Source organism: Erpetoichthys calabaricus, chromosome 18 (genome assembly GCF_900747795.2).
Source record: "Erpetoichthys calabaricus chromosome 18, fErpCal1.3, whole genome shotgun sequence".
Lineage (NCBI taxonomy): Eukaryota > Metazoa > Chordata > Cladistia > Polypteriformes > Polypteridae > Erpetoichthys > Erpetoichthys calabaricus.
Window position 1 is genome coordinate 50,958,514 of NC_041411.2, and position 25,269 is coordinate 50,983,782.

Below are 25,269 nucleotides of genomic sequence, written 5' to 3' on the forward strand. Positions count from 1 at the left end.
ATTTATCAACTCATATACAAAATTCCACACCACAACAGACACTTACAAAGCATCAGTACACGGGTTATTCATCTGTGCTATGGCCATCCTTCCATTTTTCAACCCGCTGAGGGTCACAGGGGTCTGCTGGAGCCAATCCTAGCCAGCACAGGGCACAAGGCAGGAACCAATCCTGGGCAGGGTGCCAACCCACCGCAGTACACACACAAACACACCCACACACCAAGCACACACTAGGGCCAATTTAGAATCACCAATCCACCTAACCTGCATGTCTTTGGACTGTGGGAGGAAACTGGAGCGCCCGGAGGAAACACGGGGAGAACATGCAAACTCCATGCAGGGAGGACCCGGGAAGCAAACCTGGGTCTCCTAACTGCGAGGCAGCAGCGCTACCACTGCGCCACCGTGCCGCCCTTCTGTGCTATGTGAACTAGTAAAATAAATTTACATTAGATTTGTCAGAAATGGCTTCACTGTGACATATTTCTATTGATATTGCATATTTCAGTATGAATTACGTGAATCCTTCATAGTCAGAAGTCATTTTTCCAGTGTATCAAAGGCTTCTAAAATGTTACACTGCACAGAGACAAATAATCTATTTAGTTATGCTTTATTTTTGTAATTAAGACCAAAAGAAGTCTTTGTTAAGGCCTTATTACATAAAAGTAAAAGAGTAATAGATGCATTTATGGAATACCTAAACTAAAGTGTTAGCAGCAGTGGTTCCCAAACTCGGTCCTGTGGCCCCCCTGTGGCTGCAGGTTTTTGTTCCAACCAGATTCCTGATCAGTGACAACACCTGATAGCACTGAGCTCATTTAATTAGCTGGGATTATTTTTCTTTTATTCTACATTCAGAAAAGCACAGTGGTGTGATTTGTACATTTATAAGACATTTAGAAATATTTCTGCTTTTTCTATAGATTTAAATATTTAACTCTCTTTTGTTGATTTCATTATATTTTGCCCTTTCTCTGTGCAGTTTTTCCCCTTCGTTGTATCTTATTAATGACAATTAAAAACGAGCAGAGCACACACGCTGGCAAACAACAATGAATAATCAAAGGCTGCAAGTACTTTAGTGTCAGACCCACTGATTAGTAAATAATGGATCATTAAACAATTAGAACACCTTGAAAAGTAAAATGAAAATCAAGATGAAAATACTGTTAAAAAGAAAAAAAAATACATTATTCCTATATAACTGCTTGGTACATTTTAATATATATTTTTTTTTTTTTTTTTTTACCAAACTTAGTTTCCTCATTTCTATATTGTTCCCAAAACACAGAACTTGGGAAATAACAGTTCACTTAATTAGTCCAGGAGTCCAATTAAAAACAAAAGCTGGTTGGAACAAAAACCTGCAGCCATTGGGGGTCCCCAGGGCCGAGTTTGGGAAACGCTGTGTTAGAGAAATGTGAATTAATTTGAATTATGCATTTGATATTACTTTTTCTAGAAGTGTTATCAACTAACTAATGTTTATACACTCATGCAATCTCATGACAGCAAGTGTCATAAACCTCACAAAAGTGTCTTTCTGTCAAACCTTATTTGATAAATATATTTTTATAAAAGCAGCTTTAAAGAGTTTTTGCAAATTAAAATTAATTTCAGTTTATTTTAGTATAGTGCTTTTCACTGAGTGTAGGTGCAGAGAGCTGTGACATGTTCTCAGGTAAAACACCAGTTATAAACTTTACAAATTACTAAATACAAAATAGAATTCAGAAACATAAAGACATGGATATGTTTAAACACACAGGAAAATAAAGCAGTTTGAAACTGATTATTTTGATATTTACTAATTCATGTGGCCGTGACTTAATAATGTTTACATTTTTTAGTATTTGTGTTAAACAGTTTTTATTTTTCAGTTAATGGACATAAACTGCAACTGAATGTGATATGATAAACTAGGTAGTCCATGATAGTATAATTGTTTATAAACCCCATACTGAAATCCTCTTGATTTAAAAACATAATGAAGACTTCTTTTAGACTTGATTAAGTTAGATTAGATAAACTTTATTAATCCCTAGGGGAAATTCAGTTGCATACAGCAGCAGAAACATCTAGGTACTCATTTAAACCCTGTAATAATCTACACTTTGTACCATTATCAATGTCCAAAAAAATCCTGTAATGCTTTACAAGATAATAAAGAGAAAGTTAGAAGAAAAGATTAAGATCAGGCAATAATATTAAAGAATAAGTAACATCTAAACAATGTAAGGTCAGATGGCTGGGAGGAAAAAAAAACAAACAAACAAACAAAAACTCTAGTTAAGCTGGAGAAAAAAAACAAAATCTGCATGGGTTCCAAGGCCAAAAGACTGCCCAGCCCCCTCTGGGCATTCACCTAACAAAATAGTTTCTAAATCAGTCTTCTTTGTTTTCATGCTTCACATGATAAAGTTTGTCTCGTGTACAGCTGAGACACCCGCCTTCATTCCATCATTTCAGGGGGCTTCATGGTGCCTTGAGCAGGTGGTGGTGGTGCAGGTCATCACCACAGAAAAACCAGAAGAGAGAGCAGAGAATACTAGAGATTACCACAGATGCGGATATCTGAAGATTATGATAATTCCATACCCTAGTTTATAGTCTACAAGCAATACAACTGAAATGTGGCAATGAAAAAGCCAAATTAAAATAATGGGTTTTTTTGCAGTTTTTTTAAATGTTTCACAGTATTAGCCTGGCGAATTTCTGTCAGTAAAAGTATTCCAAAGTTTAGATGCATAACAGCAAAAGGCTTCCTCACCACTTCTTTTAAGCTTAGCTCCTGGAATTATAAGCACACCCCCAATTGAAGATCTAAGGTTTCAACCTGAAGCATAGTGGGGACAGGCATTCCAAACTATAGGACAGAGCAAGATTATTTAAGGCTTTAAAAACCATTTGTAATATTTTAAAGTCAGTTCTGAATGACACAGGCAACCAATGTAACAATGCTAAAGCTGGTGAGATGTGCTCAGATTTTCTTTTCTTAGTTAAGATTCTCGCAGCTGCATTCTCCACTAGTTGTAGTCAACCAATGTCTTTCTTATGTAGTCTTGTTAGGAGTGCATTATAGTAATCAAATCAACTAAAAACAAAAGTGTGAACTAATTTTTAAGTGTCTTGTTAAGTTATATGGGGTCTAACTTTTGCTATATTCCTTAAGTGAAAAATACAGACATAGTAATCTGGTTAATATGCAATTTAAAGATAAGGTCAAAGTCAATAATTGCCCCAAATTCTTTTCCTCCAGCTTGACTTTTAAGCCTAAGGGATCAAGTTCATTTCTAATACCTTCACTTTATCCATGTTTGTCAATCACTAATATTTCTGTTTTCTGCTTATTTAGTTTGAGAATGTTTCTACTCATCCAATCAGAAATACTACTAAGATAATGGATCAGAGAGCCAAGAGCGTCAGGGTCATCAAGCGATATCGATAAATAAAGCTGTGTGTCATCTGCATAGCTGTGGTAGCTCACCTTGTGCTTTGAGATAACCTAATGAAAGCATGTAGATTGAAAAAAGCACTGGATCCAGAATAGCTTCTTGTGGTACACCATTTACAATATGCAATATCATGGGTCTCTGAAGTACAATCATCACAACTCTCAAAGAATTTATTACCTGTTAAGTAAGACTGAAACCAATTTAACACGATGCTAGAGAGGTCCACCCACTGTTTAAGATGATTTATAAGAATACTGTGGTCTATGGTGTCAAATGCTACACTCATGTCTAAGAGAACAAGAACAGATAAATGTCCTCTGTCTGCATTAATCCAGAGATCATTTATTACTTTAACCAATGCAGTTACGGTACTATGGTAAGTTCTAAAACCTGACTAAAATTTGTCACAAATGGAATGTTTAATTAAATAATCATTTGGCTGCTTACAGATTGTCTTTTCAAGAATTTTACTTAGGAAAGGCAGGTTAGAAATTGGCCTAAAATTATCCAAGACGCCAGAGTCAAGATTATTTTTCTTGAGCAGGAGTTTAACAGCTGTAGTCTTTAGACAGTCAGGGAAGACCCCCGTATGTAATAAATTAGTTCACTATGTCAAGGACATCTGAGACCTCTTTAAAAAAAAAAGCCTCTTGGTACTGAGGTCGCAGGTGGAGGGTTTCAGCTGAGAAATCATTCTATGTAGTTCAGGTCAATCTATTCTATTGAAAGAATCGCTTCACAGGACATTCTGGAATTAAACTGGATTAATTTTGGGGGGATGTACTATATTATTTCTAAATATTTAATTTATTTAATATTTAAAAATATAGCAAAATCCTCACAAGTTTTACTAGTAGTTTTAAGGAGGCATTCCATTGAGTGAGCTGGGTTTAAAAGACAATCAATAGTTGAAAATAAAAGTCTTGGATTTCCAGCATTATTATTTTGTAGACGCTAGAAGTGCTGTTGCCCCACTAAACCCACCAGACAGATGTCTAGGACACACGTGTAAAAGCACCAAGAAAAGTGCACAAAGCACCACACACTCCACAATTCTCCCATACTTATAATAATAAACAATAATCAATACAATAATCAATCCTCCACTCCTCCCAGCAGCTCTGTCACTCTACCACCCAACTCCGGCTCTCTTTGCTGGGATTCCCAAAGTCCTTTAAATAGTCCATGACCCAGAAGTGTTCCTTCTCCGGGTCAAATGCCACATCATCCTTTTCAAGTAGCCCGGAAGTACTGCGGTCTTCCGTCCTCATGACTCCAAAGTACTTCCGGGTTGTCGTAAGAGTAATAGTCCCCAGGTTCTTTATGAGCTCCCCCTGGCGGCACCCACAGCACCCAACAGGGCTGAGGAAATGGACTCCACGTCCCAGTATGCTTTGAGGGAATCTGGGGAACTGTTGCCATCCAGGGGAGCTGCCACCTAGCATCCTGGGGGAGGCAGTGTCCCAAAAAGGCTGCCTTCTTCCATTATTTTCTTTTATGGACGTCTCGGCTGGACTGAACCGCCGGCTGTCCATCACAATTTATAATTTTAGAAAAACAGTATTGCCTCTCAAAGTAAACTACATTGTTATATTCAGTTATTTCTGCCTGCAGTATTTCATAAGGGATTATCAGTTTTGTTTTTCTCCATTTATATTCAGCTCTCCAGCATGTTCTCTTTAAATCAGACAGTCTCTGTGTCTTCCAAAGTATAACAGTGGTGGTGGATTTCTTAACTGTTTTTTCAGGTGCCACTATGTCAGCTGCAGCTTTTACCTTAGAGTTAAAATGTTCTACCTTTCTGTTTATAGTATTATCATCATTAAGGTAAGCATTACAGTCGGATTGATTGTTTACAATATTAGCAAACCTTGAACCTGTAGATGTATCAAAATAATGCTTTTTAACAATACACTTCTCATTGGTTGTAGTTGTCAGTATTTCTACATTAAATAATATACAAAAATGGTCTGATATACCAATATCCATGACCTGTCTCACGTCAACTTTTAATCCATTTGAAATCACTAAATCCAGTGTATGTCCCCCTTATGTGTTGGCTGGCTAATGTGCTGGCTAAGATCGAAGGATTGCAGTAAGGTTCATGAATTATTTTGCTTTTGGGTCACACTGATTGTCCATATGAAAATTAAAATCATCTACAATTAGAAACCTGAATCAATTGCATTTACTTATTTGGCTGATGCCTACTGTATATCCAGGGTGACTTACAACATTTATGATATAATTGGTTACATTTCTTTTGATTTTCCAATTGGAGCATAGGCAGGTCAAGTGACTTGCTCCTGGTCACCCAGTGTTAGAAGGAGGATTTGAAGACACCACCTCAGGGTTTGAAGTCCAAAGCTTTAACTACTACACCACACTGCCTAATACAGCAGCACTCTCTGAGCTCCACAATTCACTTAGTGAAAGAATATCTATTTTCGTATCACTTATAAAATCGTGAATGTAAAAAAATCTTGCTGGTTAATGCTATTAATATTTAGTAGAGCCATATTTAAGGTCTCAGAAGAGCAGAGCTGAAATGGACTATTACAACAGTTCGAAATGGTGATTAAGCTATTCGTGTTAATGCCGCTTTGTGTGGATTTTTTCTTTAATCTATGATCTGTTGTTATATTTCTAATTTAGTGCACATATAGGTGTAATGGTAATTAAATTATACTCATTTATACTGCTTTGTCTGGGTTTTTTAGTTAAACTATTGGTTATTCTAGTACTAATGCAGTGCACAACTAGAGTTAAACTCACTAATTGTAAAACTTTCTAATTTTTATTCCATACCAAACAACACTTACATTAAAATAATTTTTTAAAAAATATTAGGTGTACATAACAACAATTAAAGGACACACACACACACACAAACTATCTGTAATTTCTTATTAAAACCATCAAAATACAATACTGTAATAGCCTGGAAAAGAAATTGCCACTGAGGCAGTGTGTTCAAAATAAGCCATAAAAAAAAAAAAAAAAAGTGAGGCCGCTCAGAGTGCTGTGGGGAGGGGCAGGCAGAGGACACACATCTGCCACTCTTAAATAAAGCAGTCTCTGGGATGCTGGGGGGTGGGACATTGTAAGAAAGTTCTGTTTTTTTAAATAAAGTTGTTAGAGAGTGTGTTTTTGTCTCGTCAGTTGTTCCATCCCTGTTTTTTTCCTGCCTATGTTTGCTTTTGGCTAGTTAAGGCAGAAGAGAAATAAAATCTTTGTTTTTTTTGGACAATTACCACCACTTGCCTGCATGGGTTGTTTTTCCACCTGGAAAGGGACATTACACTGGTGCCAGAAATGGGATGAGCCATCCCATTGAGACCGCTGTTGCAAGAAGCAAAGGACATGACAATGGCTGATGAAGAATTTCCCCCTCCACCCTGGTGGTTACTGCAGTGCAAAGAAGAACCCACAAATGAACATGAAGAACTGAGATCTGTGAGGAAAAGCCATGAAGTGCCAGGGATGAAACCGGGATGGGAAGCTGGGAAGCCTTTTAGAACAGGTTTGAAGTTGCTACAGAGGCAAATAGCTAAGGGGGTCAAAGATAGAGCAGTGCAGTTGGTGGCGGTGCTAGAATGGAAGGCTTTGAAAACCCTTGAGGATGTTTCACGGAAGGATTTAACAGACTTAGGACTGCTTTTGAAGGCCATTGAGCGTTATTTTGGGTGGACAGAAACCATATTAGGATTGCAAAGGCAACTGCACAAATGAACTTGGTGGCCTGGAGAGTACCTAGGAATGTTTGCCCCAGAAGTGCAGGGACTGGTGGGACGAGTCTATGCACATTTTCCACACAGGGTCCAGGACGAATTGGCGCATGACGCATTTCTCCATGGACTTGACCCCAAAGTGCTACGCAATAAGATGTAAAACAGGGGTAGGCAATGTCGGTCCTGGTGAGCCGCAGTGGCTACAGGTTTTCATTCCAACCCAATTGCTTAATTAGAAACCAATCATTGCCAATCTCAGACCTTATTTAATTTTATGGCTTGTTAGTCTGTGCAATGTAAGGCTTTTATATCGTAGATTTTTTTCCTTTCCAAGGATATCATCCAAATGATTTGAAGCCTAAAACAGATCATTTTCAGTCTGTCACATTTTTCTATTAAGTGTTTTATTAAATCAAACCGTGCATGATGAACACACACAGATGTAATTGGAAAAAAGCTAGCTGGAGAACTGCTGGCTGCTTTGTCTTTTACATCTTATTGCTAATAAGGAGCAATTAAAACACTGAATGCAGCAGTTTAAGATTGAAATAAGCAATTAAGGTTGGAGAACCTTAACAAGCGAGACCACTAAAATGAAGCTTTAAAATGTCACTTAAGCAATATTTGCTTCATCAGCAATAATTGAGTTCTCGTTAAGGAACTGGGTTGGAACAAAAACCTGCACATACTGTGGCACTCCAGGACCGACGTTGCCTACCCCTGCTCTAATGTACTCATTTCTAATCCTATCCATCCTTGTCACACCCAATGCAAATCTTATCATCTTTAACTCTGCCACCTCCAGCTCTGCCTCCTGCTTTCTTGTCCGTGCCATCGTCTCCAAACGATTAATAAAGTATCTATCATCTATAACATTGCTGGTCTCACTACCGTCCTGTAGACCTTCTTCTCCACTCCTCAGGCAACATACACCTGATAAAATATAAACCAGCCTGAGGAATATTCTAAACTACACGAATATATCCCCAAACATCAGGTACCTTTAGCCAAAATGCTGATTATTTTGCTACGCATTCGTGATTGTTAAACATCAAAGATGCATTTCTGCAGCTCGTGGCAGAAAAGACTTGCTCTTGAGGGCGGAGCCACTCTTTTATTGTAGAGGGAGGAGGTATGGGAGGAGAAACGGCACTTGCGGCAGTGACAGGCAGCACTAAACAGTGAATCACAACACGGAAGCCGGCTGTGCGTTGCTAGAAGGTCTTCTTGTTGGGTGCAATATCGCTATTCCATCTGTCAACGTCAGGCCACAAAGGACCGCCGTCCAACATGACTGTTACAATTCACGTTGTTTACTGGTGAGCCTTTGTGTGACCTGGGGATAATCGGGTAACATTGTAATTTTTCGTACTGCATTTGCTTTTGTATGAGGTGCTGTCGCGAGTTTATTAATAAGGTGACTCAGTAAGAAAATCACAACGTTTTCTTTTTATATTAGTTATTTTCATATGTATTGCAATTTTGTAGTATTTGCACATTTCGAGCAGTTGCCGGGTCTTTACTAGTGATGTGAAATCATTACACAAGTCTCAAATCAGTAAAATTTCAAAAGCATAGGCCTGCATACCTTTAGTATATGCGTTGTCGTCCTCAGATCTTTAAAAAAGAAAATGGGGCACGTCTGTAAGTCGATTCAAAAATACCCCAAACGGATTTCTGCCGGTCACAGTGTTCCGTTGGTACGCAGAATGCCTACTTTGCGTGCGACTACAGTCTCATCGGAATAAGGTGTTAACGTCGCATTCCCTTGGGATTGGAGCTCAGGTTTCTCACGAGATGTTTGGGTGCTACATGTACAATGCGTTTTCTTTGAATAAATAATAAAAGTTGTTAATCTAATCGTTGCAGATCATGAACCACCGTCCATTTAACATATTTGTGACATTTAGGTTTCCTTGAGCAACGTGTTTCATTGGTTTCTAGCATTAGATATGTACAGTAACTCCTAGCAACATGTTGTTTACTTCTTAGCACTGGTGCAGTTTACAGTCCTTTCCTAAAACAGAATACTGACCCGCATCACACCTGAGAAAAGCCATTGTTCACATGTTAGGTTACTTTCCTGGGTGCATGCGCTTGAAAATGAATAGATATAAAGCATCAATAACAATTTAGAAATCGAGGCGTTAAGGGTTTTGCAGTTGGGCGTATAGTTATTATTTTACATACAGTCAAAGCCTTAGTTAAGGTCTTGTTACCTAGCAGTAGGTTGCTATGGACTGTTTTTTTTATTTTACTTCTAAAAGAACTTTTTTTTTTATACTGTATTGAGGATTTGTTCTGTTCTGTGTATTGTATAGTATTGACCCCCTTCTTTTGACACCCACTGCACGCCCAACCTACCTGGAAAGGGGGTCTCTCTTTGAACTGCCTTTCCCAAGGTTTCTTCCATTTTTTCCTACAAGTTTTTTTTTGGGAGTTTTCCTTGTCTTCTTAGAGAGTCAAGGCTGGGGGGCTGTCAAGAGGCAGGGCCTGTTAAAGCCCATTGCGGCACTTAATGTGTAATTTTGGGCTATACAAAAATAAACTGTATTGTATTGTGTATGGACTGGACTGCCAATACTGATGCTCTGTGCAAGAGAGGACAGAGCCGACTATACTTCCTTAGAAGGCTGGCGTCCTTCAACATCTGCAATAAGATGCAGCAGATGTTCTATCTGATGGTTGTGGCAAGTGCCCTCTTCTACGCAGTGGTGTGCTGGGGAGGCAGAATAAAGAAGAAGGACACCTCACGCCTGGACAAACTGGTGAGGAAGGCAGGCTCTATTGTAGGCATGGAGCTGGACAGTTTAACATCTGTGGCAGAGCGAGGGGCGCTCAGCAGGCTTCTGTCAATCACAGAGAATCCATTGCATCCACTAAACAGTGTCATCTCCAGACAGAGGAGCAGCTTCAGCAACAGACTGCTGTCAATGTCCTGCTCCACTGACAGACTGAGTAGATTGTTCCGCCCCCACACAATGCGACTCTTCACTTCCATCGTTAACATTATACAAAGTTATTGTCAGTTTTACCTGCATTTTTATCACTCTTTAATATTGTTTTTTATCAGTATGCTTCTGTTGGAGTATGTGAATTTCCCCTTGGGATTAATAAAGTAGTCATCTATCTATCTATTAGATGCAAAATGGTAACCCAAAGTGGTGTCATTCAAATCAAGCAAAACAATTTCTGAGAAATCATGTTGCACATGAATAACTATCTCATGGATGCGCCTATTGAACTTTTAACTCTAAAGTGCTTACATTTTATCATATTTATGTACTTCAATTTAGAACTATTTGTGTTGCATGCTCTGTATGAAAGCTGCTTGTAATAATTTATACTTAATGGTTTTGATCATGGGTTTAATTGTCGCCTCACTGAGTTTTCTAGCCTTTCACCTTCTGATCACAACCTAAAGTCAGTTGATGGAAAATGTAAAGATAATAAGTGTGGACGAAAAAGGCACACTGAAAAGCAGACAGATAATATTTTCTCAATTCACTTTATTTATTCATTCGGAGTCGCAGTAAGTAGAGATTCAAAAGAGTATAACTTATTGCCGCAAAGCTCAATTGAACTCTGATCAAAAGCCAGGGGGGGTTTTTTATACTTCAGCATCTCATGATTAATAAGACAGAAAGAACATCCTTATCAAAACAGTAAAGTTAAACAATATGTCTGTTGAGCTAAGCATTATCTGTGTTTTGGAAGCTAAGCACAGTAGAGACGCCTTTGCATAAACTTCATGTACTTTCTGCAGCCTTGTGACCTTGTCCCTGAAACATTCACTCTGAGAAAGGGAAAACAAGAAACAGCTTACATTTTATTCATGTGGACACTATTTCTCCTGAACCCTGGAATAACATATTTTTGTTAGTTCATAAGCCAAAGCGTCTCTCACTGGCAAGTTACAAAATAGTTATTATAAAAATTCTAATTTACTAAACACACAAAATACATGGTGCTGAGGAGAACATTCTTCTTCTACATAAGTCATATTGTTTTATGTAAATTATCAAATGAAAGGACAGTGCATCTTAATCATACATAAATCAAACATACATACATAATGCCACATACATTATTTAAACATCCCTCTATGTATTTGGAGCTAAACTGAGTTTGATATATATTACCAATCAAAACCAATCAGGCAAAACAACTTGGCAGTAGAGCAGTGGCACCAAGAGCCACATTTGAGTACTAAGAAAATAAACAGAATAGGTGAGGGTTAGTATCCAATTATAACTATCATATTACTTATGTTTTAGTTCTAATGATAAACAACAGAGATGCAGTCTGTACAGTTAATCAGCAGCTCTAGTCAGGATATGCTAAACTGAAGTAGTGAGTCTTCAGCCGGGATTTAAAAGCAGAGACCAAAGGGGCATCTCTTATAGTAGTAGGCAGACCATTCCACAGTTTAGGAGCCCTGTAACTAAAAGCTTGATCTCCCACTGTTATTTTACTAATCCTTGGAATCATAAGGAGACCAGCATCTTGAGGTCTTAATGTGCACTCTAGTTTGTAAGTCATGATAAGTTCAGATAAGTAAGCCAGACCTTGGCCATTTAATGCTTTATATGTCAAAAGGAGGATTTGGAAATCTGCCCCAAACTTAACCGGGAGCCAGTGTAAGGATTTAAGAACTAGAGCTATGTGTTCGTATTTTCTTGTTCTTGTAATAATTCTTGCAGCAGCATTTTAGATTAACTGGAAGCTGTATAAAGAACAGTTTGAACATCCAGTGAACACCACATTGCAGTATTCAGTCCTACTAGAAAGAAATGCATGAATTAATTTCTCAGAATCCCGCTTATTTAGAAAAACCCTTAATTTCCCAACATTTTTAAGATGGAAAAAATATGATTTGGAAAATTTTGTAATGTGCACTTTAAATGACATGCCAGAGTCAAAGATAACTACAAGATTGTGGGTTGATTCAGTAAAATTAATGGTGATTCCAACTGAGTTAAATGATAACAAAATATTGTTACAATCAGCGTCATTCCCTCCAATAATTAACATCTCTGTTTTATCAGTGTTTAAAGACAAGTAGTTCTCATCCATCCACTCCTTTAATTCACTAACACAACTAATTAAAGACAACATTGGAGAAACTTCATTTGGTCTAAAAGAAAGGTATAATTGGGTGTCCTCTGCGTATAGTATGAGTGAAAATTAACATTATGTTTTCTAATGACAGATCCCAGTGGAAGCAAATAAAGTGAAAATAGTAAAGGTCTGAGTACTGAGCCTTGCGGGACACCATATCTCAGTTGTGTGTATAATGATGGAGTACTCTCAGCACATTTCTGTATATACCAGAATTGATTTGATAAATAAGAACTAAACCAGGCAAGGACAGTGCCTGTAAGCTCAACATCATTTTCCAGCCTGTGCAGTATAAGTTGTTGATGTAGTCCTCATAGGGTATTGTATTCCGCTGAATCCATCCACCCATTATATAACCCTCTTATCTAACTGAGGGTCACAAATAACATGTACCCATCCTGGTAGTGTTGTTTACAAGTTAGAAACCAAATACAGGGGTGCCAGTCAATTTCGGTCAATATACCTACACAATTAACCTAGCAATTTTGTATGTATGTAAACAATTATTCTGTATTGAGATCTTCTAAGTGACTTTGGAGAAAGGTATCGGCTGAATAAACAGTACGTAATCCTAGTAGTTATTGAAATAACAAAAGTGTCACTTTGTGTTAATAATAAATGTAGTTTATTATCATCAGTATGACCAAAATTCTATATCATGGTATTTTTCTAAATTATCTCGGTTTCACAGTATTCAATGGTATTTTTTTCCCATGCATGAGTGGATGTTAACCACATTTTCCACTGCAATTACTGCAGTAGACTGGCTAAGAATAACCTATTCCACTGTCATGAGCATTGTACAAAAAACATTTTAATGTGCACACAAGTATTAATACAGGTTTGCATGGCCCCATAAAGTGATAGTTTTCAAGGGGGTGGCACTAATGAAGAGAAGGAATCACATTGCATGACAGATGCAGTCAAAATATAGAACCTTTTTATTGAACAAATTTTGCAAAAACTTAAACTAAAACATATTTTCAACCATCCAAAGAGGCATTTAGACTTAGTAAAATATCCAGAGGTTCTTGTCAAAAGTTGTATTGCACTGAACATGTCTGTTAATGTTAACAGTCTCTGTTCACTGACATGTTAAGGTGACTTTTTAAACAGCTTTACCATCATTAAACTGCATAATATTTAAACTAATAAATAATAACAAAATAAATAATAGCATTATTACTGATAGTTGCACTATTACTTCAAGCCCAGGTACATTGCACAGTATTCACCAAATTAAAATAAAATAAAACAAGTGCAACTTGGTGATGACATCTTTACCAACTGAACCATCTTTTAGGCAAACTGCATTAATATGGACCTTGCTTCAAGCTAAGCTATATATATATAAATAATAAAACTGCAACTTGCATTTATGGTGCTATTTGTGGTATAGCCCTACTGAATCGTATTAGGGCCAAGGTGAAGAAAAAAAATACGGACACAGGGAAGAAAAAACAAACTATACATTTCCATTTTAATTTTGACGCCTATGTCGAGATTTAAGTCAAAATTTCCACTTTACTCTCATAGTTTATATTTTATAATTAAAGTAGAATGCCGTAAACTAAACTTCATCCTAAAATCAATGTTTACTAGATTTTCTCAAACCCCGTCATAAGTTAATGCAGCACATTAAATGCTTTGTGTTGTGTTCCCCGACCCAGTTGTTAATCACTACACTTCTTAAACTGACTTCCTCCGCACTAAGAGGAGGCGCCGGCAGCAATCACCGCACAGAATCCATTCACTTCATGATATTCCTGCTCTCTGAAAATTTAGAATGCTAAGATAAATACTTGATATCATTTTCGACTTTATTCTCGTCATAAGCGTCGAGATTAAATTCAACATGTCATCACATTATTACACAGTACCCAGGTACATTACACAGTATTGAAAACAAACAAAACAAGTACAACTTGGCTTGCAGTATTATCCAGTAGTATAGAAACAGTATTTACACATTTGAACATAATGGGCCACATCCGACCTTTTAAAACCAAAGTATCTCCAGGCAACGGACGTGACCCCTTTTTTTCGGCAAAAATTCTTCTGTATCATCATGTTCAACTTTATCGTCAGCTTCAGTTTCGGAATGTTCTCTGTCCATTTTCACCGTGCAATACCTACACTACCTATTTAGCGGTGTAGCAGTGAAAAAGAGCCACTGCGCAACACCTCTGTGATTAGCGGTGTAGCAGTGAAAAAGGTCCCCACTTGAACAGTTTCCCACTGCGCCACGTTACGAGCGTCATTTAGGCAATTTAAACCGGTGTTATGGTATAAGAACAATCCATATCATAACAAAAATAAACGGTTTTGGTATGAACCGGTACACCAGCCAGCACTAATCATCAGCATATCTATGACAATTTATATATTTCAGTGGCATCTCCTAATGGTCCTAGCACTGAAACCTTTAAGACACTATAGGTATCACACTTGTGCTTATATTGAAAACTTTTTGATAACTAGGAAGGCATACACATATAAATAGTACTTTAGAGTCAAGGAAAATTCTGAAACCCATATAATGGTCATTTGTATGAAAGTAGAAGCAATATCAGTAGAGCACCAGATGAGCTAAGGATGTTTTTTATATTTAAAGTTACAAACATTTCACATCTCTAACATCCCTTGAGTGTAGGTTAGGCAGAAGATACTGCAATTTTTCACCTTACAGTATTAATGAAGAAATGATACATGACATCTTTTTTGAAATTGCTATGGAGCCTATTTAATGACAAAAATTTTGTATATTAAGCTTGGCATTTCAGTGTAACTTTATATTTATTAGTGAAGTGCTTTTGTGTTTCATGGTGGGTTTAAAAATGTTCCTATGATTAAAAGAAATGTCCACTAATCACTTCCAAAATTGTCAATTGTAGCTTATAAGATTAGTGTCACACTAAGCTAATCACTTAACCTCTTTAGCATTATGTTTACCCTTGTGCATGAGAGTGCACAATTGTCATGCCCCTTGTGTTATTGTAGGCTACCACAGCACAAGGCTTAGTGACCTCCACATTTCCCATGACATGTACATTGACAGTTGCTGCATATGAACAGTGCTTAAAGTGCTAATATCTTTCTTGTGCTTCCAGTTGATCACAGTAATTTTGCATTTTTGTCACAAACCTACTTTCACCACACTGAAGCCTCAAGCAACTGAATTCGCCACGCACATCATGGCGATTCAGTCGTACAGTGCCTCATTCATCAGTTGCACTATCCATGTCAATGTCTGATGGTCAATTAACATTGTCAACAATGTTCTAAAAGTGGCTTTGCAACTCCTTATTTACATGCCATTGTGTTTTGGTTAAAAGCTCTGCCCTACTCATGAATACTGATGAGTTAACTTATAGTGATAAAACATAGAAATATGCATATTTTTTTGTGGCATAATGTTATTTTATCCACTATATGTGACCAGAATACTGTCCCGAGCGTTAGTTGAGCTTAGCACTCAGTATTAGGTTATACGCCTCATACCTGGACAAACTGGTGAGGAAGGCAGGCTCTATTGTTGGCATGGAGCTAGACAGTTTGACATCTGTGGCAGAGCGACGGGCGCTCAGCAGGCTCCTATCAATTATGGAAAATCCACTGCATCCACTAAACAGTGTCGTCTCCAGACAGAAGAGCAGCTTCAGCGACAGACTGCTGTCACTGTCCTGCTCCACTGACAGACTGAGAAGATCATTCCTCCCCCAAACTATGCGACTCTTCAATTCCACCCGGGGGGGTAAACATTGACATTATATAAAGTTATTGTCTGTTTTTACCTGCATTATTATCAATCTTTAATATTGTTTTTTGTATCAGTAAGGTGCTGCTGGAGTATGTGAATTTCCCCTTGGGATTAATAAAGTATGTATGTATGTATGTATGTATGTATGTATGTATGTATGTATCTATCTATCTATCTATCTATCTATCTATCTATCTATCTATCTATCTATCTATCTATCTATCTATCTATCTATCTATCTATCTATCTATCTATCTATCTATCTGTCTGTCTGTCTGTCTGTCTGTCTGTCTGTCTGTCTGTCTGTCTGTCTGTCTATAACCTCTAAATCCCGAAACACATTCAGGATTAACCATATTTACATAGAATTCTGAGCTGGAAAGACTGTCAGGAGTTGATGCCAAGAAGGTTAACTGGGTAGTACTCTAAAGTGCAGGAAATATTAACTAAATGCAATTGTAATGTTTTTGTTTCTTTAATTGTTTACAGTTAATGTTTAAAAAAACATGTAACACAATCATGTACAACACTGGTAATCATAGAATTTCTATGTTTAAGCTTATATGGAGATAGGGTCTGAACAATCCAATCTGTTCGCTACTAGTTCACGCTTTTGGTTGAGTGTGGGTTTTGTTGATGACCTGGTTTTTTGATTTACCATAGTCCCTTCTCATTTTTTCATTTCTTTTGAACACTTAAAGTACAGTGTACTCCATGTATAGTGTAGTGGTCTGAAAAAGACCTTGCTAAGATTCACACCGCCTGTTCACAGTGATTTATTTCTTTGGTGGAGACCCCAGGAATGCACCCAGCCTTGGACCAATTCACGGTCACTCCCTTCACAGCACAGAGACAAAGAAGCAAATGGCATTAAAACAAAAATTGACAAATGTTTTAAACAATAATACATTAAATCTAAGTACACACACTAAAACAATCCCACCCCAGTTCCCTTTCTGGTGAATACACAATAAACATGAACTCAGAAACAACAAACAACTAACAAAAACCACACACGGTGAAGTCCAATAACAAAGTCCATAGGAAACGGCAACCAATGTAGTGAACTGATGGAGACTGAATAATCCAGGAATCAGCTCGGTGTAAGTAAATGTAAAGAACAGTCCTACTGGTATATCCTGATGATGAAAAATGATAGGATCGGGAGGGCTCCTTCTTTGAAGGTCAACAAACAATCCAATTCACTCCTCATGCAGCAGGCAGACACCAGATAGTCAGAACAATAATCCAAAAGCAAGGAATGGGAAGACGGAACAGACGGGTAACTCCAGACACAACACAGCCTCCTCTCTCTGTATAACTGGCCTCCCGCTGGCCATCTTGTCCCCAGCAGCCCCGGCACCCTTGGCAGGTGTCCAATTGGAGCCACTGCAGGGTTGGTGGGAGATGAAGTTTTTACTCCTCGGTGCTACAGTAGTACAGTATTTTACATGTTCTTCTGGGTTCTGTTTGGGTTTTAATTTCAGGTACTCTGGTTTTCTGTTCCTATCCCAAAGATGTGCAGGTGAGATTTATTGGCATCTGTAAACTGCTCTAATATGAGCATATATTGGTGTAAGTATCACTGTGCCCTATGATGGATTTATATATTTTTACTTTATATATTTTGTATTAATCATTTTTACATGAATAGTTTTAGGTTGTGGAACGAATCATCTGAGTTTCCATTATTTCTTATGGGGAAATTTGCTTTGATATACGAGTGCTTTGGATTACAAACACGAATCCGGAACGAATTATGCTCGCAATCCAAAGTTCCACTGTATAGTGCACATTAAGGAAGACAATGGGATTGGTCTAAGCCCACTTTGCGGTTGTTAGAGTATACTGTTTGTTTTGGCTTCAGGGCTTCCTGGGAGGAGACTCTAGTTTGTTAGGTTTTAATACCTGAACTTGCCTGACTCTTGTCAGCTTCATGGCAAATGTGACTATACCATTTTTGAAGTGCTTGCTTTTATATTGCTATGCCATCAGTGATTTGATTGGGGTCTGTCAATAGGCTGTTTATACCAAAATGAAAATATTGTGATGCTTTTAGTTACATAGCCCAAATACAAATTCAGATGGAAATGTCAACTTTTAGTCTATTTTTAATAATGCTGTGACTAAGAACTGAATTTTGTAAGTGTCATATCCATCCGTCTCTGCATTTCTTAAACCCACTCATCAATAGCCTATCCCAAAAAGCGTCAGATGCAACACAGGAACAATCTCTAGCCAGGACGCCAGTCTATCACAGGGTGAACACACACACTCAAACCAGGGACCAATTTAGCGTTGTCACTCCACCTAACATGCATGTCTTTGGACTGTGAGAGAAAACTGGAATGCCTGGAGTAAACCCAATGCGAACACAGGAAAACATGCATATTCTTTGTAGGGAGTAGGACTGCCTCTGTGCCACCCTAGAATGTCATATTGCTTTGCCTAAATTATTTTAGCTTTGTACTTGTATCCATAGTATCTTACAAAGTAAGACCTTTGACTAATCTTATTGAAAAATCTTTATTTATGGAATATATCTTTATTTATGGAAAGCTGTAGTATAGTATGCATTCCGCAGTACATGTGCCTCTCTTTTAAAATCTCCTCCTTTAGTTTACCATTGTCTTAATGCAGAAAAGTAGTACTATCTTAGATTGCTTTGGGGGATATAAAGAGCTGTTGCCAGTATATCTAACATGCAAGTCTTAATCACCTCTCTGTTTTCTTGCAGTGGTGCCTGAGGGTACAAGCCCAAGGTAAGGGACACTGGCTGTTTGGAACTACTTATTGTGATGGTTAAATAAGTGATTTCACGCCTTTATCACTGGGTTTTTTAATGGGTCCTTTACCAAAACTGCTAAAAGCCTATTTTGTTTTTACTAATCCAAATCTACCGTAACTTATGTAATTAGTTAGTAGGCAAGGTGGCATGTGTTGTTACTATACATACTGTATGTATTGCAGTAATTAGGTTAGAGAATGTTGTTTGTGTTTACATGTGTGTTTATATTTAACCTTAATTAATGGCTAAACACCGGCATACAGAGATCAGATGGCTATCTATTGGATCTGTTCAGTCATAAATGTGCCCTGAGCACAAACTGGTTTATTCAGCCTCCCCTTTTCAAAATTAGACATTTTTTTGTTGAAAGCATTAATAAAGAATATCAATCTATATCTGTATATATAATTCTCTAAGCTGCCGCCAGAGCGGCACAACACCCATGAAAGCACGCAGGAAGGAGCCATATATAGATTCTCTAAGCCGCCGCCAGAACGGGCAAGACACCTATGAAAGCACGCAGGAAGGAGCCACGCCCACTAACTCTAAGACCATTGGATACAACGAAAACTCGCAGAGCCACGCCCACCTACTCGGACGCAACGCCTCGGAAAATATGCCGTCATTTCTGTTTGTCTGTGCTACAGTCCACATGCAGCTCTGAGCCACGTTGACTTTTCATTAGTCAACCTCAGTGGAACCTTGGTTCACACAGAGGCAGCGCGAGACAGAGGCACACACACAGGCAGCATGAGAGAGAGAGCCGCGCACACACACAGGCAGCGCCAAAGAGAGACAGAGGCACACACACAGGCAGCACCAGAGAGAGACAGAGGCACACACACAGGCAGCCTGAGAGAGAGAGCCGCGCACACACACAGGCAGCGCCAGAGAGAGACAGACGCACACACGCAGGCAGCGCGAGAGAGAGACAGAGGCACACACACAGGCAGCGCGAGAGAGAGCTGCGCACACACGCAGGCAGCGCGAGAGAGAGAGCCGCGCACACACGCAGGCAGCGCGAGAGAGAGAGCCGCGCACACACGCAGGCAGCGCGAGAGAGAGAGCCGCGCACACACGCAGGCAGCGCGAGAGAGAGAGCCGCGCACACATACAGACAGTGCGAGAGAGAGAGCCGCGCACACACACAGGCAGCGCCAGTGAGAGACAGACACACACACACAGGCAGCGTGAGAGAGAGAGCCACGAACACACACAGGCAGTGCGAGAGAGAGGGGGCTGGACTCATAAGATAGGAAAGCAATTAAAGAATGCACTGGGCTTGATTTTGTTTTCACTTCTGTTTACAGCGATCGGTTCGTAGTGTGCATTGTTGCAATGTTACTTTTTTTGGTGGTTTATTAAATTCCGGATTTTTTCATATGTTCATTTTTTCCCTGTGCTTAAAACTCATTAAAAAAAAAAAGTGTTTTTCGCCAGAGGTTGGTAGCGCTATAGCGCAAACTATTGCAGTGTTAGTTTTCTCTGTTGTTCAAGGTTTTCTCAGTGTTATTCAATGTTTTTACATTTAGTTTACTATTACGCTTTGCATTCTATGGTTTTGTGTATATATATATATATATAATTCACTAAGCCGCCGACAAGTAGATACCCATGGAAAGCAGGCAAGACAGCCACGCCCACTGTGTAATACAGTTTGCGACAGGGTATCCCATGGGATCCTTAAAACAATCCTTTAAAACTGAGGTTAAAACACAATGAAGGAAGCAGTCTTTAAAAACCAATAAGCCCTGTGCCTCTTTTTCATTAGTGTCTCACCTGCTTTACCGATGCAGGCCCTGCAACAGTCGAGACGCTCTCTCAGCAGCTTCTCTGTGCCTGACTCCACTACTGTCAGTCGCCTGATTAAAAATGGCCTTTTGAAGGGGAGCTATGGACCCGCTAAACCACAGGAACACATTGCCTTCGAGCCTGCTCTCGCTCACTCTAACGTACCGGCTTTCTCTCTCTCCTCACTCGCACACTGCGCAGAGGAGAAATGCCCGCAGCACGACTCCACCCGGAAACCGTTTCAGCCACACTTCCACGCTCCTCGCTACGCTGTGAGTGCGATGATTATTTATTTAAAAATGGCCTTCTGAAGGGGAGCTGTGGACCCGCTATACCACAGGATCACCTGTGACATCGCCTTCACATTGTTTTCCTTTTATTTATGATCCCGTCAAGCAGATCAGACAACCAGGCAAACAACACTGAATAATCAATAGCTGCAACTACTTTGCCCGCCCCAACTCCTCACCTGAGTCGGTTTCGTCTGTGTTCAGCAGTGTTTCCCAAACTCGGTCCTGGTGAACCCCTGTGGATGCAGGGTTTTGTTCCAACCAGATTCCTAATCATTAATGCCGGTGAAACTCATCAGGGATAAGTCGGTTTTTCAAACGCAGTCGTGTAGCAGATTAGTGTAGCAGGATGTAATAATCCGAGATGAATGCGCGCCCCCGCGCTGAGTGAAAAGCCAATGTATATTGAGTCTAGAAAACATGATCAGCAAGTCTTTGATAGGCTGCAACAAAATGATGAAAGAACGGGCGCATTTTTTTCTCACAAGCTGGGTGGGTGTGTGTTAGTTAGTTAATTAGTTACTCTAAGGATTTCAAGATTTAATATGCACAAGCGGTAACACTACAAAAGCAGCCCAAACCAGAAAAGACGGCTGGCAAAAAGTGGACGACAAATTAAACGCGTGTGCATTGTACTTACTGAAAGCAGCGTTACGGATTTTGCAAATGTTCATTTTTTCCCTCTGCTTAAAAAACATTAAAAAAGCGCCGTGATTATGCGGCGTATAGTACGCCGCGGGTTGGTATGCAGCGTGTAAAACAGTTTGTTTGTCGCGGATAATTTGCCTTTTACTTTAACACGAAGACAATTTTCTGTTAGATTTGCCTTTGCGATGACAACTAATAAGGCACAGGGCCAAAGTTTCAAAAAGATATCTGCCAAAACCAGTTTTCAGTCACGGACAGTTGTATGTTGCTCTCTCCAGAGTTCCATCTTTTCATTCACTCACAGTGGTATCCACAAACCCACCCCATTTGGATAACTGTGTTGTTCAGGAAGTGTTCACTCATCAATGCATAATTATGCAGCGTATGCTATGCCGCGGGTTGGCTAGTGCTATATATTACTAATAATTTCTGAGAATTTTTACCTCTCCACTACACTGTGTTTTCTGGTTGATACCAAAGTTTGTGCTAGAAGGAAAGTATTTTAACAGAGTCAAAATGTTTGACTTTGAGTTTTTGATAGATTGACTTGTTTTTGGGCATCCTTGAAAAGGAATTAACCACTTTCAGAGTGATGGTTGTTTGTGGGACAAGTTGTGATTCCTTGGATCTTGTTCTTTTCTCACTTCTATGAGGTTTATGTGCTTGATCAACCTTCTCCAAACAGCTTGGACCGACACCTCCTTGCCAGTCAAGCCCTTTTTCTCCAGATCTTCTTTTACTTTATCCATCCGCCTCTGCTTTGGCCTCCCTCGCTTTCTTTTCCCCTGTACTTTCATTTCTATCACTCTTTTGCCAATATATTCATTGTCTTTTCTCATGACATGTCCATACCACATCAGCCTACTTTCCTGTACTATCTTAGATATCTCTCCCGCTTTTGTTGTTTTGTTGTTCTCTCGTTTCTTATCCTGTCTTTTTTTGCAACTCTACACAATCTGCCACATCTTAACTTCTTTGCATGTGTTCTCTTTACTGCTCATATCTCTGCTCCATACATCATTGCTGGCCTTCATATGATAACTCAAAAATGAATTGATCCAAATGGGATGGTTAGTGACATTGTAAAAACCCAGAAAGTTATTAATTTTGAGCAAAACTGCAAAATTAAATTTAGCTTTATAAAGATAACTGCATACAGTATACCTCTTTGTGCTATATATGTAAATTGAAAAAGTATTGTGACATGATTATAATTTCAATATTGCAGCTTTAAGTAGAGCAGTCATTTTTGCTCCCTTTATTTCAGGGCTAATTTAATGTGTGTGTCTACGGCTCATTCCAGACTTGATCTGTGTAAATTTAAATTTATTTTTCTTTACAGTTTAATCGTCTGAAGAAAGACCTGGAGAGCAAATTCCCTGGCAATCTTCAGATAGTAAGTTTTTCTCTTTTTTTTTTTTTTTTTAAATAAATATTATGACTTACATTGACTCTTCATATCTCTTCAGACAGGGGAGGGCACTCCTCAGAGTACAGGCTGGTTTGAAGTGACCATCGATGGAAAATTGGTGCATTCAAAAAAGGTACATTTACTGCTGACAGCTTGCCTTTTTAACAATAAAGCACTATAAAGTTTAAAGTGCCATCTCCAGTTTAAAATGATGTATATAGTCACCACCTTCTTTTTACTGTTTTTTTCCCCATCCTCCAACCTCACCATTTTGACCTTAGAATGGTGATGGGTATGTGGATAGTGATGCAAAGCTGTCCAAAATTGTGGAAGCAATCAAAGCTGCTTTGAAGCTCTAAGAGAGATGGATGTTTATATTCTTGCAGGAGGTAAGATTTGGCTCAGATTCAAGGGATCCTTTTATTAGATTTCAAAATGATTCCCCTCTGATAGTTTTTCAGTCAAGTTATTAACATTGAACACTTACTGGATTTAGACTAACCTTTCTCTTTTCTATCTCTTTAGGCTAAACCCTCATCTCTGTTCTCCTTGGTGGATCACTTAATGATGGCGGTGTTCTCAGTGCACAAGAGTGCATGGATACCCCCTGATGAATTGTGTGAAGCTGATGAGGCTGGAGATTGTTTGGTGTTTGTGCTACTTCCTTGAAAGAATTTTTTTTTCTTGTTTACATTTTGTTTGTCCCCCTCATGACCAGGTTACACTTCTATGTTTTTATGTTTACACACAAATGCAAAGCAGTTATGGAGGATTCATGCCCAAATGCAGTTTAACAACCCTTCAGTTTTATTTCAGATTAAAAAAATAGTGATTTTTTTTTTTATAATGGGCTTGTGTGGCTTTGAAGTTTTGCTATGCTCTGCTTGAAGCCCTCTTTGTATTTTTCATCTGAAACATTACTCCTGTGTAGATCTGGCCCTTTGGAATAAGCTACTACATATGCTTTATAATATTATAGCATTACATTAAGACAGTACAATAAGAAAATAGACTGGGGGGTGGACATTAAAGAGTGAGGGACTGGGTATTCCTTCATATCAGTTTTTTGTCATTTAAACCATGAATTCTGACCAAACAACACATATCTTAAAGCCAGGATGGTCTTATTGGGCAAAGTCCTGGGCTCTTTAAACTTTCTAATTGATACAATCTTGCTCTGTTATCACAACTCTAAATAAAATGTAATAAATATTTTCCTGTAGATACTTTGTCATAGCTATTCTCCCTGTTACCTTCATTCTTGAGCTGACGTAGATCCTTCAAAAAACATGGGGTTTAATGAAGGGTTGCATCAGCATGTAGGCAAAGAGGAAAATAAAATAGGTAAATGGTATTTCCAGGATGAAAAAAATAGGTTATTGGCATAACACATATAGCTGAAACATTGTGTTTCTGACTTACTTTAAGTTTCTAGTATAGACATAACCTTTACCTATTTTTCCAGTGCTGAAAAATGGTCTGCATTACTGCATCATGCAGTCAGTGTCCTGGGTTGAAACACACATCTGTTTATCTGTGTGGAGTTTGCATGTTCTCCCAATGTATGAGTTTCCCTGAAGGATGTGTGTGATAGATGAATTGGTAATTCTAAATTGGCCCTGTGTGGATGAGTGTGATGGACTACTAACATGTCTACATATGGCTCATGCCTTGTGCCCAGTGTTGCCAGGACTGGCTTCATCCTCCATGAAACTGAGTTGGATGAAGCTGAGCTGAGCATGTGTTTGTATTTTTTTGCCATGTTGAGAGCTTGCCTTTCAAGCCGAAAGAGGCATGGTACTGTTTCAATAGAACAGTTCAAATGTTTAAACCTCATTGTGATTGTAGCTGGCAGACTATCATTGGAGGTCAATTATCCTACATGAAGGATATAATGAGCTCTCCGATGAGTGAAAAACTTACTTGAGTTGGCTTTGCCCAGAGATGCAGTGGGATGGAAATTGACCCTGGACCCTCCAGCCACAATCGGCTGGACACCAATACACATTTGTGAATGTTAATATAGTATACTTTAGACTACAGTAATCCCTCACCTATCGTGGGGGTTACGTTCCAGAGCCCCCCGCGATAGGTGAAAATCCGCGAAGTAGCGACCTATATTTATTTTATTATTTATACATATTTTAAGGCTTTATAAACCCTTCCCACACTCTTATAAACCTTTCTCACTCTCTTGTTAACCTTTCCCACACTCTTATAAACACTTCCTATGCTCTTAAACACTTTCTGCATTCTTAAACACTGCAG

The 25,269-nt window shown here is 38.8% G+C and overlaps 1 long non-coding RNA gene across 1 annotated transcript; it reads left to right on the plus strand.

The window, feature by feature from the left end:
* Positions 1 to 8,345: 8,345 nt before the first annotated feature.
* LOC114668731 (uncharacterized) lies at positions 8,346 to 24,215 on the plus strand. The gene is made up of 6 exons (XR_007933923.1): positions 8,346 to 8,511; positions 18,811 to 18,835; positions 22,933 to 22,986; positions 23,060 to 23,134; positions 23,283 to 23,390; positions 23,527 to 24,215. It is a non-coding gene; the product is annotated as an uncharacterized LOC114668731 (long non-coding RNA).
* Positions 24,216 to 25,269: the final 1,054 nt, after the last annotated feature.